Genomic DNA, 19,889 nt, shown 5'->3' on the forward strand with positions numbered 1-19,889 from the left:
TGGTAAAATTATGTAGACATCCTGTAGATGAGAAGAGAGGAGAGAGGTGTATGTGGTAAGAAATCATCTCAGATGTGAAAGACATAGTTGACTAAACAGAGACATATCAACCTAGCTGGGAAGTGCTAAGGGGCCTTTTGACTTTATGGGTTTTGAGTGTAAAATGAGATCAATTAACATTAACATGTGTAAAAACTAATGCAAATCATGAACCACAAAATAAACCAACTAAGGAAGGAAGTGAGGACACAGTGGTAGCAATAAACAATGAAAAAGGTGGGACCAGGGTCTCAAAAAGTTATTGAAACAGGAAAACTTGAAGGAGTAGCCTGGAGAAAAAAGGTGGCAAGAAAGGAAGTGGGGGGACACCTCAAAAGGAGATTTTGGTGGTAGCAGAGTGCTTGGTGTGTAGGTGGGAGCAGATAGCTGTGGTGAGGCAGAAGAAAAGATTGTAAGAAGCCTTTTATTGGGTGTTCTATTTCTCTTAGAAGGAGAAACATACTATGGAGCAATAGTAGGCAATTCACAGGATCTTTGATAAGGTTAAAGAATTATGGGAAGTGATCTAACTAGCACAATATCCAAATTACAGTAACACAATTGCTCACAGGACAGTTTTCCACTGCTACTGGGAACCCCAGATTTTCCTGCCTATAGATCCCCATGCCTGGTAACACTGGCTACCTCTCAGTCACCTTCACCAGAAAAATAGATACTGCACTGAGCTTCTTTCTTCCTTCAGCATATTTCCTAATCAAAATCTTACTTGGGACCATTTGATGGAAGAAATCTACATCAAATTCTTGAGCTCTAGTTGTAAAAGTTTAAAATTTAAGTTTCTAGTGTCTACCTTGGAGATTGAGATCTCATAAAGTAAGAGATTGCCTAAGCATAAAAAGGGTACCCAGAAGATGCTGGGAAATCAAACATACAACAAATATAAACCACAAGCATTTACATATTTGCTGTTATATTCCCCCCAAATGTTCTCAACACACAATAAAAATAAGCATGTGATAATTTTTGTTGCATCAAAAAGATAAATGCACGGCCATTTGTTATTTCTTTAACACTTGATCCCCACCCCAAATTATACAACAAAACAAAACAAAACAAAACAGGGGAATCTAGGTGGCTCAGTTGGTCGAGTGTCTGACTTTGGCTCAGGTCATGATCTCACAGTTTGTGAGTTTGAGCCCCGCGGTGGGCTTGCTGCTGTCAGTGTGGAGCCTGCTTGGGATTCTCTCTCTCTCCACCCCTCCCCTGCTCACATACTTTCCGTCTGTCAATAATAGAACAGATATTAAAATTAACAATAATATAAACTAAACTGGGGCATTAGAGGGGCATTAAATTGGGGAATCTTACAGCATTAAAATATGACCTTCAATCTCTGGGATTGTTCTAGATATTAAGACTACTTGGGGAGCTCGATCATTTTGAGATTCTATTCATTTCAATGCAACTGTCCTAAGAGGTGCTGGCTCTCTGGTATGGTAATGTATGAGAATAACAGAACAGAGTGACTATTCATTCCTTAAACAGATATTTATTAAGCCCCTAACTATAGTTATACATTCTTCTAGGTGTTGAACACACAGCAATGAAAAAAAGAGATAAAAATCCCTGTTGATGGCATTTACAATTCTAGAAAAATGGGATGCTTTCAATATCACATCCTTTTTAAATGATGACAAAATTAATACATGTTTATGACAGAAAAGTGTAAAAAAAAATAATTGTTATAGCACTAGTGTAACTTTTGTGCTTTTTGATGCATGGTACTGTAGTTTTTTTAAGTATCTAAACCTGCATATTTTATTACAAAATAGAATGTTACCTAAACGTAGTTTTCCATTTTGCTTTTTTCGCTTGAAACTAGTTCTGGGATATTTTCCTATATGATTATGCAGTTTTTATAAAATTTTTAATGTGTATATATTGTTCTGTCATATAAAAGTACCATAATAAGGTCCCTTTTACAGACCACTTAGATAGGTTTCCAGTTTCCCATTATTATATACAATGCTGCAGTGAACATCCTTGGACTTATGTATTTGCACATCTATCTGATTATTTCTTCAGAATAACTTCACAAATATGCAACTCCAATGTCAAAGAGTAACCATATTTAAAGACTGTTAATATATAGGCCAACTCTGGTCCAGAAAAAAATTGTGCCAATTTTGTTCTCAGCTGTACCGTGTAAGAGAGCACCTATTTCCTACACCCTAGCAGATTCTACTTCTTTGATTATTAATCAACTTCTGATGATTCAGCCAGGGACTCTCGCAGTAGGGAGAAAGGTAGTTGGGCAGCTGTCACTAAATGATAAGTCAACAGATTTTTTGATATGTACCATTTATCCACAAGGATTACCCTATGCCCAGTGGGATCCTTACTTGTTTCATGCTGATAGGAATGTTTGCAAAACTTCTGAAGGGAGAAAGGAAAAGAGGAGAGAAAAAAATGTCAGTAAACCTCACCCTTATCATTATTACCAATCCATTTTTCATTAATAAACAATATTAATTGTATTGAAAAAAAATTTAGATAACGTCAGTAATGACAAATATAATTTAGCTCTCTGGGTATGCCTGTATGTAGCATACAGAGTTATCGAACACAAATGGAAATACAGTTGAGATTACATATTATGCATCATTAAATAAGAAACGCTGAACAACGTGAGAAAGCATCTTCTATCTCTTGGAATGCCTATATTCTAACTTGATATAATCTGTAGAATCCAAGGAAGAGATGATACTAAACGGACAGTCACTTTTCTTAACATCTGCTCCACTTCTCAAACTGTATTAGTTGATTAAGTTAATGCTTATTGATTAAACTTGATGCCAGACTGTTTTCTGCGATGTGGCCAATCACCACTTAACACCAGGGACAAGAGGATGTTCTAGTGAGAGGACTCCAGAGGCCACTGGCCTCTAATTCAGACTTAGTCCCCCTAATTCAGAACTCTCTGTCACAGGGGTGCCTGGGTGGCTCAGCTGGTTGAACACCGGACTTTGGCTCAGGTCATGATCTCGCACTTTGCAAGTTTGAGCCCTGCATTGGGCTGTGTTGGCAGGTCAGAACCTAGACCCTGCTTTGGATTCTGTGTCTCCATCTCTCTCAAAAATAAATAAACATGAAAAAAGAAAGAAAGAAAGAAAGAAGGAAAGAAAGAAAGAAGGAAAGAAGGAAAGAAGGAAAGAAAGAAAGAAGGAAAGAAAGAAAGAAGGAAAGAAGGAAAGAAAGAAAGAAAGAAAGAAAGAAAGAAAGAAAGAAAGAAAGAAAGAAAGAAAGAAAAGGAATCTCTGTCACATAAGATCCCATGAAAAAAAAAATCTCCCTTAGCTAGGACAGCCTCGCTAAGCCTGTGTCAACTGGGAAAACCACTCAGAGTACACAGCCCTTTATTGTTATTAGTGGTGCTGGCAGAATCCCACCTCTCTCTGCACAGCGTACACCCACAGCCTTTAACCTCTCGTACCAAGAGAGTCCTTCATAACCAGAGCAAAAGTGAGAAAGCCTCTATCCTCATCACAAGTGACACCTCTGCATTTTTATAGATCCACTGAATAGGTTAAGTCCTAGTTATGATCTGTACCCAGGCTCTTAGTCAAAATCCTCTTGTTTCCTATTAACTCCTCTGCCTGGCTTGAGCTTGTACTTATTGAACAAACCCCACCTAGTCAGACCAAAATCAGTTTATGGCTTCCACTTTGGCGTCAGCCTTTCCCCATTCTCCGTAGACCCCTGTGTCTCCAGCAGTCTAAACAGGTCCTCACCTGGTCCACTAACTCTCTGCATTTGTCTTAGCAGAACCAGATGGTTTTACAGTCTTCAGAAAGTGGAGGTGCAGTCTGAACTTCCTCAGGATTCAGGGTGAGCATCTTCTGGATGAGTATGGTGTAAAAGAAATTTCTACACATTTCCTCCCTTAACTTTCACAACAATTCTAAAAGAACCCATCTTTACTCTAAAAGTGAGAAAACTGAGGCACAGGCAGGTTAAGGGACTTGTCTAGCTTTTACATAATGGAGCCAAGATTTGAATCTAGGTCTCCTGAATCCAAAACAATGTTCTTTTTTTTTTCATTTTTTTACGTTTTTTATTTATTTTTTGAGAGGGAGAGACAGTGCAAGCAGGGGAGGGTCAGAGAGAGAGGGAGACACAGAATCTGAAGCAGACTCCAGGCTCTGAGCTAGCCGTCAGCACAGAGCCCGACGCGGGGCTGGAATCCACAAACTGTGAGATCATGACCTGAGCCGAAGCCGGATGCTTAGCTGACTGAGCCACTCAGGCACCCCTCTGGTCATTTTTTTAATCGAACTCTTTTTTGTTAAGTTGTAGGAATTTTCTATATATTTTGGAATATTAACTCCTTGGCAAATATGTAATTTGCAAATATCTTCTCTGATTGAATAGGTTGCCTTTTCCTTTTGATAATGGTTTCTTTCACTACACAGGTTTAAAGTCTCAGACTACTTTATGTGAACTATGGGTGACTTTTCTGTTTCCTGAAATGATATTTGTGCTATAGTAACCAAAACACTGTGGTATTGGGATAAAAACAGACACATAGATCATTGACACAAAATTGAGAGCCCAGGAATAAACCCACACATATATGGACATTTAGTTTGTGACAGTGGAGCCAAGAACATAAAATGGAGAAAGGACAGTCTCTTCAATAAATGGTGTTGGGAAAACTGGACAGCCACATGCAAAAGAATGAAACTAGACCACTATCTTATACTGTATCCCCAAATTAACTCAAGATGGATTAAAACTTGACCATAAGACCTGAAACCAGAAAGCTCCTAGAAAAAAACAGGTGGTAACCTCCTTGACCTCAGTCTTAGCAATGTATTTGTGGATATGAATCCAAAGACAAGAGAAACAAAGGCAGAAATAAATTGAGGGGCACCTGGGTGGCTCAGTTGGTTAAGTGCCCAACTTCGGCTCAGGTCATGATGTTGTGGTATGTGAGTTCAAGCCTTGTGTTGGGCTCTGTGCTGACAGCTCAAAACAATGTTCTTATACCTTATGACACTGAGATGGGACCATGCAGACCAGTCCTTAACACCTTTTGATTTTTTAAAATGTTTTTTTATTTATTTTTGAGAGACAGAGACAGCGTGAGCAGGGGAGGGGCAGAGAGAGAGAGAGAGAGACAGAGAGAGAGAGACAGAGAGACAGACAGAATCTGAAGCAGGTCCAGGCTCTGAGCTAGCTGTCAGCACAGAGCCCGATGGGGGGCTTGAACCCACAAACTGTGAGGTCATGACCTGGGCCAAAGCCGGCCACTTAACCGACTGAGCCACAGAGGCGCCCTCCTTAACACCTTTTGAAACAGAGGTGGTTTTCTCCCATGGCTCGATTTGGTAATTTTCAGCTGAATAAAAATCTCCTGTGTCGTGCCCATGTGGGTCCCTCGCCCACAGCACCAGACAAAAGACAGACAGAAATCTGACAGGCAGCCACCCCCCCTGCGCATGAGCAATAATGTCAGATAGGAAGCATAATTAACAAATAAAAGCATATCTGGCCAATGCTTAATAATAGATGGAGGAGTTAACTGACCTATTCAAAACTTACAAAGCACAGAGAAATGATAAAAGTGTAAACAGTATCTTATTGCCTGTCTTATACCCAACATGGTCCCCTCAGCAAGATATGTCCTCCCAACACGAGTCCCATGCAAAGGTATCCCAATTAGTAAGAGACCTTAGGCATCTGAACATGTAAAATAGCATTCAGAAGGATTGTGATTATGTAACATACTATATTTTTCCCCAAAAAAATGAGCAAAAGAAAAATTCTACTATACGGCTTTGGCTTAATTGCCCTCATAGTCTAATCAGGAATGAGAATGATGCTATCTCCTCTTGCTAACCTTTGATCTGCTCCCTACCAGGGTTTATTTCATTTCCTCAAAACCGCAAAAAAGAATAAAACGAAGTGATCAAGGCTGAAGTCTCCCCCTTTGCAGTTTTTCCTAGCTTAACACGCTTTTTACTACTAAGCCAATCATGGAAGATTTCTGTTTAATAAATCACAGGGTTATTGCTGCTGATTGTTACAAAATTTCTTAACACCATGCTCCTTTATTTCAGCCAAACAACATTTTTCTTAAACGCATTACAGCAGTTATGTTAACTGACCACAATTAAAATTCTACCTTGTAGTAAGATGGTTTGACCTCTATCTCAACACACACAAGAGTCGTGGAGTTGACATAGCCAGTTTACAGTAAAAGACGAGTCAGTTTCTGAGATAATCCTTATGCCAGGCAGAATATTACTGGAAATTCTATTGGGCTTTAAGAAGACACTGTACTGTATTATGAATACCAATACTGTTAAGTGCCCAAGTTTGCACACAAATTGTATAATCTCTCAAGACACTACAGGGGTTACTTAGAAGACAAATGTGACATCATTTATCATATTGATCCTTGTCATAAATAAAGAACTTGTATCTTTCCTCACGACAGCATTTTCCTAAATGTCATTCAGCATTAACCAGAGAAACAAAATAATAACATTTTCAAAATCAGGATTAGCATTTAGGTTGTTGCTGGACATTTTAAGATATGAAGGAAGTAGCCTTTAGTCCTTGTCTGAGGAGAGAGAAGACAAGGAGACTTTACCAATGCTCATGCTTATCTTAGTCTAGGAAATATTCTGTCTTATACTTCTTTCCTCTAACATCAGAGAATGGTCACCTGCTTACCTGTTTCTCACTGATCGAGTAATCTTTTTGGTAAGTTTAAAATAAATGAAAAGTGCTATATCTGTAGAATTATGGAGTTCTTTTTATACCATGAGTGCACTTTGGTGATTAGTGAATCTACACTGGTAAACTAAGATCCAAAAGGCAAGTATGTCTGATTCTGCCTTTATTTTACCAAATACATGATTTTCCTCCTCTCACTAGCAGCTTAATGAAGAGGTTTTCCAAGAAAAGAAAATACAACAATAAGTGATAAACATGGTCAATTATTGTCCACCAACTTATTATGCCTGAATAAGAACACATTAGGCTAAGAATTGCATTATTTGGGGCTCCTGGGCTCAGTGAGTTAAGCATCCAACTTTGGGTCAGGTCACTATCTTGAGGCTGTGAGTTTGAGCCCCACGTGAGGCTCTCTGCTGACAGCTCAGAGCCTGGAGGCTGCTTTGAATTCTGTGTCTCCCTTTCTCTCTGCCCCTCCCCTGCTCATGATCTGTCTCTCTCTCTTTCTCAAAAATAAACATTAAAATTTTTGAAAAAAAAAAAGAAATGTTTAAGAACTGCTTTTCTTACCATTGCCATTTATTGGACATTTTACTTGATAAAAGAAAATATATCTTTGTGCTGTTTGTCCACAATTCTTCACACTAATATAGCCACCTAAGCCTAATTAGTTGCCTAGTTAGAATGGAAGAGATGGATGTATTTTAAATGGCTCCAAAATATATTATGGTACATATACATTTTCTTCTTTGATTCTACGTTTCTATTTGTAATGGGAAATGGTCACAGTTCACATCAAGAAGGTTTTAGAATTCTCTCATGACTCTTTCACAGCATTGCTCTAACCCATAATGACCAATGTGTTATTTTCCATTCCCAAATTCAGTCAGCATACTGCTTCTTTATTATTTTGGAAAACAAAAAAAGGAACATAGAACATATTTTGCATCAAGATGGTTCTCGGTTCTCTTGTCTTTCTCTTCAATGTTTCTCTCTTCCCCTCTTAATTTACACATTTTACCTATACTATAAACATTACTATTTTTTATGATAATTTAATGTCACAATTCTCTCCCTTGTTTGTTCAGTTAATCTCTCCACATTGGCTCTTAGGCTTCTATCTTCAAAAAGGTTTTCTTTTTTGAGGTTCTTTTTTTTTATTTTAATAACTGTATGTTTGTACCTTTTAATTCCTGTCACCTCTTTCACCTACTCCTCATCATGTCCCAGAATTACCAGTTTATTCTCTGTATTTATGAGTCTCTTTGTTTATTTGTTTTGTTTCTTAGATTCCACATATAAGTAAAATTCAATGGTATTTGTTCTTGTCTGGTTTATTTCACTTAGTATAAATTCTCTAGATCCATCCATGTAGTCACAAATGGAAAGATTTCATTCTTTTTATGGCTGAATAATATTCCATTGTTATACCACATCACCTTTTTCCATTCATCTATCAATGGACACTTAGGTTGCTTCCATCTTGGCTCCTGTAAATAATGTTGCAATAAACAGAGGACTGCACACGTCTTTTTTAATTAGTGCTTTCATTTTCTTCATGTAAATACCCAGAAGTGGAATTACTAGATCATATGGTATTTCTATTTTTAATATTTTAAGGAACCTCCATACTATTTCCATAATGGCTACTCCAATTTATGTTCCCATCAAAGTGTACAAGGGTTCCCTTTCTCTAAAGCTATGCCAACATTTGTTATTTCTTTTTAATACTTGCTATGTGTGTTTGCCATCTATGTCTCTTCTTGAGAAAGATGTCCTCTAGGCAGAAATACACACATATATATGATCAATTAATCTATAACAAAGAAGGCAAAGATACACAATGGGGAAAAGACAGTCTTTTCAATGAAAATTATTGGGTAAAACTGAACAGCTACATGCAAAAAAAATGAAACTGGACTATTCTTTTATATCAAACATAAAAAATAAAATTAAAGACCTAAATGTAAAACCTGAAGCCATAAAACTCTTAAAAGAAAACATGGGCAGTCTACGGCCACACCACCCTGAATGCACCCGATCTTGTCTGATCTCTGAAGCTAAGCAGGGTTGGGCCTGGTTAGTACTTGGATGGGAGAAAACATGGGCAGTCAATTCTTGAATATTGTCCTTAGCAATATTTTTCTGGATCTGTCTCCTCAAGCAAGGGAAACAAAAGCAAAAACAACCAATTGCAACTAAATCAGACTCAAAGGCTTTTGCAAATGAAAGAAACCATCAACAAAACGGAAATGCAAACTATGAAATAGGAAAAGATATTTGCAAATGATATATCTGAGAAATAATATCAAAAATATATAAAGAACTCATACAACTTAACACACACACACACACACACACACACAAACCCCACAAATAATCTAATTTAGGGGTGTCTGGGTGGCTCAGTTGGTTAAGCGTCCGGCTTTGGCTTGGGTCATGATCTCACAGTTCCTAGGTTCGAGCCCTGCGTTGGGCTCTGTGCTGGCAGAGCTCTCTGATCCTCCTCTTCTCGTGCTATCTCTCTCTGTCTCTCAAAAATAAATTATAAAAAAAAAAAAAACAGAAAAAAAATAATCTAATTTAAAAAGGTTATTATTGTTTTGAATAAGCTTCTACCAATTATGGTCCATTAATTTAGCCATAACCCCTTTCTAGTAATTCTAAATGACATTTTCTGACTGATCTTAACATACTTCTTATGGAGGTTTTTTTGTGCCTTGATTTCAGTGACAATCTCTTACATTCAGCTGTGTTTCTCAGGACCCTGCCTTGAGATCTTTATTATTTAATCTTTTTCTGAGCCTTTCAATGATTTTAATCATTATCTTCAACTATCCCTTGTCTATGAATGATTCCTGTGTTATTTATGGAAGGCCAACATCTAAATTTTTGGATTGTTCATGCAATGAACACTTCTCTGAGTCATTTCTCCCACAATTGTCCCATTCCATCCATGAAGATCTCAGAAATCCTCACTAGATCCTCTGTGAAAAAGAGAAAGAACCTAAAGTCTGAGAAGGAATTTTATATTTCCTTGTGTTTTTGTTCTATTTTTGTTTTGGACTCACCCTGGACATATACCCATCACTTTGAGCCTACATCATTTTGCCCAATACTGGGTGAGACAGAGAATCTAAAAGATCAGGAAGTAACATATGGAGAATGTAGACATGGCAAGAGGCAACCTAATATGGTGGTAATGAGCACAACTTACAAAGTTAGGTGACCAGAGTTTGAATCTATCTTGACAGTGGACAAGTCACTTAACCAATCTGCTTTCTAGTTTTCTCACATATAAATGGGACGAATGATAATGCCAAGCTCAAAGTGCTGTTATTATGATTGTTAAATAAGCTAATATTTTCTCCAGAGTCTAGAATATCGCCTTGCTCATGCAAAGTCCTGTCTAAATACTTGTTATACAGGTAGCTGCTAAGTGAAAAAATAAAGCAGGGAAGATGGGAAGACTGGAGATTTTAGAATTGCAGATCAGGTAGCCAGGGAATGGCTCATTAGGAAGGTGAAATTTGGGCAGAGAGTTGACAGAAGTCAGATAGAAGATTGTTTTGCCATCTTAAGGAAGGACATTCTAGGCAGAGAAAACTGCAAGTATAAAATAACTGAGTCAGGATTTTGCCTAGTATGTTTGGGGAATTCTAAGGAGGTCAGGTCAGTGAAAAGGTAAGAGTCACATTAGACAACTGAGACTGGAAATGAGAGAGGGAGATGAAGTTCTAAGAGGGGTGAGGCACAGGAGTATTAGGCTTTTTGATTGCTGATTACACAGGTTCATTCTGGTTGTGATGCAGAAAATAGTTTAAAATGAGGCAAGAAACTACTCATAAGGCCACTGCAACATAATCAGATGACAGATGTTGATGGATATGACCAGACAGGGAATGGCAAAGTAGTAACAAGGGGTAAGATTTGAGATATATTTTTAAATGAAAGTCCATAGAGTTTGCTGTTAGAATAAATGTGAAGTATGAGGTAAAGAGATGAACCAGGGATTATAAGAACTTTAGCCTAAGGAATTGGAAAATAGAATTACAATTAAATTAGATGAGAACCCTTATAAGAAGCATAGGTTGAGGAGGAAGATCAGGAATGTGGTTTTTGACATATTAAGTGTGAGATGCCAACTGTTTCTCTAAGTTAAGATGTAAAAGTACAAAGTTGAGTCTAGAGTTAAAAAGGATAGCTAGACTGAAAATATACACTTGGGAATTATCAGTGACAGATAGCAATTAGAAGCAAAAAAAAATAGATAAGATAATCTAGGAAGTGAGCATAATTTAATGAAATAGAGAAGGAACATATCCAAGCATTGATCCCTGGAGTGCTCAAAGGTTTACAAAAGAAATGAACAACAAACATAGGAGACTGCGAAGAACCAGTCAGTGATGTTAAAGGAAAACCAGGAAATGTGGTGTCCTAGAAGTGGAAAAAAAAATCATTTTAGGAAAGAGGAAGTGAACATCAGGTGATCAGCTTCATCAAATATGTTAGAAAGAGGACCAAGAATTATGAGTTAGATTTAGTAACTAAAACTTTAGTGAACTTGAAAAGATGAGTTTGCAATGCAGTCATGGGAACAAAATCTTGGGATCAAAGGACAACGGAAAAGAAGAATTAAACAGAATATAATTTTTTTCAAGGAGTTTGGTATTAAAGGAAGGAGAGAAATGGGGTGATAGATGGGGAGTTAAGTAAACAAAGAAAAATTAGATTTTTTGTGAAAAAGAATTTTTGCTAATGCGAAGAGTCTAGTAGAAAAAAAAATAAGTAAAGGAAGAGATCAGTAACATTTACTTCCATTTGAATCACTGAGCCCACCCCATCCCTGTGAAGTACACTTTTACTGCTGCTCCTACCTACTTATTAATTTACTCAGTCCAATCATCAAAGGTCCAAAGCCAAAGCATGTTTTTCTCTGGCCCCTCTGCCACCACTTTTATAAGCACTCCCATTTTTTGCTCGCAAATTTGGAAATCATGAGAATCTTTTCCTAAAACACTATCTCTATCCTTTACTTTGCATGAAGACTGATTTTCCCAATATGGTGCCTCTTCCCAGAAATTGATGCAAGTGAAGGATGCACATGGTCTGTCTCACTTGAATCAATTGGTCAATCTTGATTCATTTATCTGACTACACTCTGGGACCCTTTGGACACTTTGACTATATCATTGTTACCAAAATTAGATTCTCTTTTCTCCCCCTTTTTATTGGGCCACACTTACCTCGGGCACTGGTTACACCCATAATAAAGGTTTCCAATCTCAGTTGAACTTATTCCTATTCAACATTTTTCCCCCATAGTCGGTAGTGACTGTTCAAATATCTTAGGTTTCTATTTTCATGTCTCTCTCTCTCATTCTAAGATTATTTAGTTCACTCATTTTACCTTTACAGAGGTCCTGCTACATATTTAATTTGGTGCTTGACACTAGTTATACAAAGATCCTTGATTTCAGAGATCTTACAATGCCACAAAAGAAGAGAACTGGATTAAAAGAAAAAGTCAAAGAGAAATAATGGAACAGAAAAGAATAAACAGAATCAAATAAACAAACAAAAATAACATTTAAATCAAATTGGTTCATGTTTTAACATAAGTATTAAGCAAATTAAATGAATGCATAAGAATAAATAACTCCATAAGAGAAGAGTCAGGATAAGTCTGACAGAGGTGGTGTTTGGTTTGGGAGTTAAGAGAATTAAGTTTTACAAGTCCCAGAAGAAGAGATTGGACAGAAGGTGATTCTAAGCAGAGGGAACTTTTAGAGCAAGAAAATGAGGCATAAATTCATGACTTTCTCATGAAATAACCACTCCAATGTTCCTGGAGTATACAGTACAAACTAAAGATTTTGGACTACTTCTTTAATAATGTAAGAACCATGAAAAGTTTTTGCAAAAAATGAGTAGAGATGTGTATGTGTCTGTTTAGGAAATATTCCTGGGAGTAATGTGGAACACAGACCTAAGAAAGAGAAAGATTCAATACAGTTAACTGGAAACTATGATAAGTGTCTAGAAAATAAAGGGCAAAGGTCTCTAGAGGAATGTCATAAAAAAAAAACCAGAAAGAGTTGGCTTGTAAGTTTTTCATGAAAATATATAATTGAAAAATTTGCTGATAAATTTAGCGAACTATGAAAGGAGAGGAGTTAATCTTGGCTTTGATACTTTTAGCCTGGGCAATTGGGTATATAGCAGGTGCATTAATTACAATAATGAATACAGGAAGCTTTAAAATAGAGGAGATGGGAAAGCAACAAACAGGTTAGGTCTGAGATGCCTTTAAAACATCTGAGTACGTATGTCCAGTCAAATTCAGAACTGGAGTTCCTCTGAGATACTGAGGCTGGAAATATTTACTTAGATGTCAGCAGGATGTAGGTGCAAGTTAAACTTGAAACATTGGACTAAATCCTCTGAGAGAGTGACAAGTAAGGGGGAGAAAAAGGATATCATGAAAAAGATATACACTTTGAAGGCCGTTAGGGTTGTATCCAGAATATAGTCTCTTTACCGTCTATACTTGGCACCTATTTCCTCAATCTTATTAACCAATAAAAACTGACAAGGCTTAGCTCTTAAACTTAAATCTCAAAAAGCACTAGTCCCTAGCTTTTTTTTTTCCCTCATAGCTTTCTTCTCTCTTTTTTAAATTTATTTATATTTTCAAAGAGTATCAGATGATTTCTTCAGGCTTCTCTTCCATAATAACTAGCAGAAATGCCCTAGTAGTTGCATATTAGAGAATCATTTTATCATGTGTTCATACTAAGACTGTTTAATTTGACAATTCCATGATTTTAGTATATTATCACCTGTTTTGTTCTTCTAAGGGATACAAGTGCTTTATTTTCAGAAGTTAGTTCTTGCATGTGCCAGACACTGCAAGGCTCACATTTAGCAAGTGATTCTTCTCTATGCCAGCACATTTTTTAATGTTTTTTTATTTATTTTTGAGACACAGAGACAGTCCGAGCAGGGGAGAGTCAGAAAGAGAGGGAGACACAGAATCTGAAGCAGGCTCCAGACTCTGAGCTGTCAGCACAGAGCACGATGTGGGGCTCGAACCCACAAACCATGAGATCATGACCTGAGCCAAAGTCGGATGCTTAACCGACTGAGCCACCCCCACGCCCCTATGCCAGCACATTTAACACTCCATATCAGGTCATGTCTCCGTCAGACACACAGTAACCTATGCAGCTTATTCACGACAAATTTTTGGGATAAGTTCACCAATGTCACAAGGTACAAAATCACAAAAACAACTTTTTTTTAATAAGACATACAAAGTTTACCCCCTCAAGTACGTACAGAAGGGTTACACCTAGATAGGGTATCACTTGATATCAGCAACCAAGAGTCGACATAAATAGGCAAAATAAGAAACCACTGCAGTCTTGAACTGGGGTATTTTTAGACTATCATTTGAGCACATTTAGATGAGAACCCATCCTTATTAATGGATTGGAAAGTTAATTGATCTGTATTATGCCTGAAAGTGGCCAGGGAAAATGAAAAATAAGGGTACTCACTCTGTGCCCTACTCATATATTTAAGCTCTATGTACTTTTAACTTACACCATCAGCAGTTAATATACAGATAACTCATTTTAAAATTGAAAGGGTTATAGGGTTATAATTTTTATAATTTCTCCTCAGTAATGCTTTATATATTACATTTAAAGCACCCAGTGAAAACTTCCCAAGGATTTCTGTACTTGACAAACTTTACAGAAATTTCTTGGCCAGTGACTAAAACCCTGGCTTATTTGAGACTGAACATATAACTACTAAATGAGGTAAGCAGTAAAATTATTCTTACATGTGTGCACGCTCAAGAATTTTTTACATATATTAGGAATTTAAAAATATATATTTTAAATCTGAAATTGGCTTCTGGGCTTCTACCAATCCTCAATCTAAATAGTCTTGCATCATTAGCAAATTTTGCAATTCACCCCTCCCTCTCTCTCCACCCCTTGCCCCTGGGTAATAAATATCCGGAACCACTCTACTCCTAGTACAGCCTTCAGAGTATCCATTTACCTCGCCTCACATACACAGTGGCCCAGAGCTGCTGCTTCTTTGTTTTTTCTTCAATAAGTGGGTTTTAAATCCCTCAATAGTACCTTTGATTTCTGATCTTCTTTCACTACTTAATCTCTAAAGGCTTTATGAAAATTCTGTTAAAGTTGTCATCGATCATAACCTGTAACTATTTTTTTTTGCATGTAAAGTTTTTCAAAACACTCTTTCATGTGAGTGAAGCAAAATTATTTTAGAGGAAATCTCCCATACTTGTGAGTGCTTATGCACAGCCACATCTGATAACCAATTTCTACTCGTGGTGCTGTGGTTTTGCAAATATACGCATGAGGAATGGGGAGAACCAATGCCGGGTTGATTACTGCTGAGCAGACTCAAGGCTCCTTCTGTACTGTTTTCAGCATCAGTGATTTCAAAATTATGTGATCTAAAATTCTTTCCCGCCAGGATGCTGTCTTCCCTTCCAGAAGATAATGTTTCTCCGCCAACACGAAATGACAACATTCCCTTCCTTCACCAACAGCTGTACATCTTTCAGTTCTTGCCTTGGCTGTCACAGGCTCTACCCAGTGCCTCCCACTCTTCCTGCCGTTGCGTGGTGAACGTGGAGAACGTAATTCTCTTAGTTGTTCATAGAGGCTCAAATGACAAATGAATTTTTCTACCCCTGCTGCTCTCTAAACTTTGGGAAGTATCAAGTGAACCATTAGCCATTTCATGATATTCAACTTGGGTGACCATGCTGGGAAGAGTTGCAATTTAATGCCTTTTTAAATGTACGGTTATGGGTTATATTGTATGTAGTTCTATTACATTTTTCTACCATGTTTTCCTTTTAGTGTGCCATTAAAAATTTATTATTTTTATTTTCATTATCACATTATAATAATTGTTACATTTCCATTATTGTTTTCTCATTTCTTTTTATAATGGTTCTAAGATTAATAAAATCTTTGACATTGTCTTGGGAGGTCAGCAGGGTCCATGAATTGCCCTCTGTGAGCTTGTCAACTTGCATACCTTGTCCAGGTCTTATTTGCGCATCTCTTGTACATTTAACAGTGAACAATTTTTTACTCGATTTACTGTTTTTTAAAATCTGTATGTTGTACATAATCCATAAATCTAACAGCTAGGTAATGGTATTTATAAAATGAAACCATTTTTCCTGGCAACCTAAAAAGGCTATTGTTTCTAGGAAAAATAAAAACATGTATGAAAACTAGATATCTCAAAGATATTATTTAATGATATCTAAATAATGTTAAACCAGGGGCGCCTGGGTGGCTCAGTCGGCTAAGCCTCCGACTTCAGCTCAGGTCAGATCTCACATTGGTGGGTTCGAGCCCCGCATCAGGCTCTGTGCTGACAGCTAGCTCAGAGCCTGGAGCCTGCTTCCGGTTCTGTGTCTCCTTCTCTCTCTGCCCCTCCCCCTCTCATGCTCTGTCTCTCCCTGTATCAAAAATAAAATAAAACATTAAAAAAATTTTTTTTAAATAAAAAAAAATGTTAAACCACATGCCAGTTAACCTATAGATGGTAATAACATTAATGGTGCAGCTGAAATCTATTTTTAAAATTATAAATTAAGGATCAGGGGAAAGGAGAAGTTTAACTTTTGTTAACAGGAGGGAATGATATTGACACAAAATAGGAATGTTGCCCTGAGACATGGTATTTAAATTTCCTCGAGATTAGTTTCTTTCTAAAGAGGCAGTGTGCTGTCTTAAAAAGACCTCAATTAACAGGAGATCTATTTTTCCATTTCTGTCTTTAAATTGTCCTAAATGGTTACATTCTTTGTGGTGAAAACTGTTCACATCTACAGCAAATGATTAATCATGGTCGTGTTCATGAGGGAAAAGACCATGTGGAGCTCACTGCTGCAGCTCCAGAGCCTAGAACATCAGAGAGTCTCAACACATATTTGCTGAATAAATCATTAAATAGGATAATATGTGTGAATAACATATCATGGGTGTGTTAATTCAATATATAACTGATTTACCACAAATATATCACATATGCAATACTGCAGTCAGAAAAAAGATAGCATTTAGACAACCTTTGTGGAATGTTACCAAAGTTTATTATATTGATGTTATTTGATTCACACAAGCAAGGACACACAAGCAAGGACATATACCAGAGTTTCAAATTTGTTTTAAAATGTATCTTCACAGAGAACATATAGAAATTAAAGAAAAAAATTTTCTCTCTATAGAAGTAGAAAATATGACAAATTTAGTTTTTGCTTTACAAAATTACACACCATTACATATCAGATATCTTTCTGATCCAATGCCTAGTGCCCTACTGGCTGTAAATTGAGGAACTACCAACACTAATTAGCAAATAAAATACACATCTAATAGGGCTCCTAAAAGATATGCTGTCGTATAACCCAGTACTTTGAATTTTAGCAGAGCAGCCAAAGATAAAAGAAAATAGCATGTCAGTCTCATAATTGATCATTATGTCACCTACCTTTCCTTATACAAAAACCATGCTTGTAAAATATTTGCTAAAGGCCATTTGATTTTGCTCAGATGTGAACACCAGACCTAATTAAAGAGTACATTTAATTTCTAATAAACCTCCTTTCTTTGTATGTTTTATGTTCTTGAATATATTTCTGCTCAGGTGTTGACTTCAGATCTTTGGCATTTTAAATGATGCAAAAATTAAAACAATAACATGTTCCATTTACAATTTACTGAAATAATCTACCCTTTTATCTAATACTTGGGTTAGTGATATAATTATATAGTTAAACAAATACACATTGAATATGAAACCTCACTATAATTCTATCCTGGAGGTCCATAACTGAGAGCATCTTATTTAGAAGTTCATGGATAATCAACCACTACTTTCTAAATAAGAGATCTTGAAAGAAAACCGTTTTATATCAAATTCCAAAATTTATATTATTTCATTAGCCAGGTTCCAGCTTATATATTAAGACATGAAAAATGTATTTACAGATTAGACACTCACCCACCCAGGCACCTAATAATTAGACCATTGAAACCTAGAAATCTGAGTGATCTATACTGAGATATGTATTATTTAAATGTCCTTTGATTATCTTATAAATTTGAAACTTTCCAGATGGAAGATAGGTGCTTATATTAATATAGAGAGAAAAGATCAAGAGTGATAGAATCCAAGAGGAGAGGCGGTGTATCCTTCCAAGCATCCTAGCCAGAAAGAGATAGCATGTTCAAATTGGGTAATTAAAGAAGAGCTTTAAAGGGAGATATTTATAAAGATCTTGGCTTAATAACTGGGAGGAGCTCTTCCTTGGTCTGCTGAGAAGTGGAAAGACGGTATTAGCCAGAACGAGGAGACGGAGCCATGTGGAGAACCACCTGACCTCAGGCAACCAGTCCTGGTGACCCATGGGAAGGGAGCCGAGGAAATAAACTCCCCACACTCACTTTTTCCTTTGTTGGTCACAACCTCCTCAGGAGCTCTCCTAATATACTCTAAAACCAGCCCTTGTTTGCAGAAGATAAAAGAGACCAGAAAAATGAGAGGCAGACCGCACCAGATTGGTAGGTGGCAGGTTTAATAAGCAAGGGAACTTCTTTCTATATGATGCTTGTCTTGGGCCGCCAGTAGATCTTCACACCCACCTACCAAATCTTGAAAGTTTATGTACAGCCCTTACCTAGGTTCAGTCACATATACCATGTGGGTGTCTCAATACCACATCACTATCTCAAAGGCTATGTCCATGGGGCAGCTTCCAGGAGCAGGGAAAGCAAATGGAACAGACATTCCAGAGGCAGAGGAGGGAGTAAAGAGCTTCTGATTGCCAGGGTCCAGGTCACAGGTCGTCCAGTCACCACATGCTCCCAAGGATCTCCCCCAGCACCTTTCTCCACTGGCCAAACCCATCCAGAAGCCAGAAAACATGGGGATCATTGATGTAGCCCATTATTAAAGCAGAGCAGAGTAGAGAAGAAGGCAAATGAATCTAGAGGAAATACTGAACACAAAAGAGAACCGAAAAGGACATCTGTTAGAGAGTCAAGGAAGTAGACAAAGGAAATGTGAAATGCCCAAGGGAAAGCAATAAGTTATCAACTAAATATGCAAGAAAAATGAAGAAGTCATCATGCTCTCAACTGGATGTCATAATAGAGTATAAGAAAGAAAGTATCTAAAGGTAATAGAAGAAATTCTAAAGAAATAGGTAAAGGAAAGGACATTAACAATTGTGCTGCAACTACTTTGCCTCAAAATTTTCTTAGGTATTTTTTAAAAATAAGTGGTATATTTTATTTCTCACAACAGAAGTGAAAGTTGTGATTATAACAATTTTAAAGATATAGAAACTACCACCCATAAGGAAATTTGCCCATTTATCCCACTTATAAGTGCCCCTGTATATTACTACTTAGTCACCGCAAAACAGTAACCACCAAAGCAAAGGGATCCAAAGTTGCCTTTAAATTAAGCCTACTCTGGTGATGAATCATGGCCTCAAGATTCTTCTGGCCTAAGAGGAATGAATAAAAACTTGTCTCCTTTCCAACAACTTCTGCATCTCCTTGTCTCACCAGGATCTCTGGAGACAACGCGCATAAGATTAGGCTGCTCGGTATGCCAAGTCACCTTCGACTAGATCTCTCATTCCCCTCCCTTCAAATGGAGCCAGGGAAAGTAAGTCAGGCAGATAGTCTTACATTACTAATGTATGGAATCCATTAGGCAATTCTATTTGGACCTAAAAATAATAACGCTGCTTTTCTTCCAACTTAAATCGGCTGTCGCTACCCCACACTCTTTCAAAGCTATTTCCAGAAAGTTTACATTGTAGCTATGGTAGCATATATGTCTTATCAAATCTCTTTTATCAACAAAATGAATTTTATATACTTTGGCTCTGGCTCTACAGTTTTCCTTAGCATTCCCTGTACATAACCACAACAAACTCCTGAGGTTTAGTAACAATAACAGCTAACATTTATAGTGGGTCACGCCCTGGACTAAGGATCAAGACATGGTTTATCTCATGGAATCTTCCCAGTAGATTTATGAGGTAGGTGTTAGTATTA

Source organism: Suricata suricatta, chromosome 8 (assembly GCF_006229205.1).
Source record: "Suricata suricatta isolate VVHF042 chromosome 8, meerkat_22Aug2017_6uvM2_HiC, whole genome shotgun sequence".
Lineage (NCBI taxonomy): Eukaryota > Metazoa > Chordata > Mammalia > Carnivora > Herpestidae > Suricata > Suricata suricatta.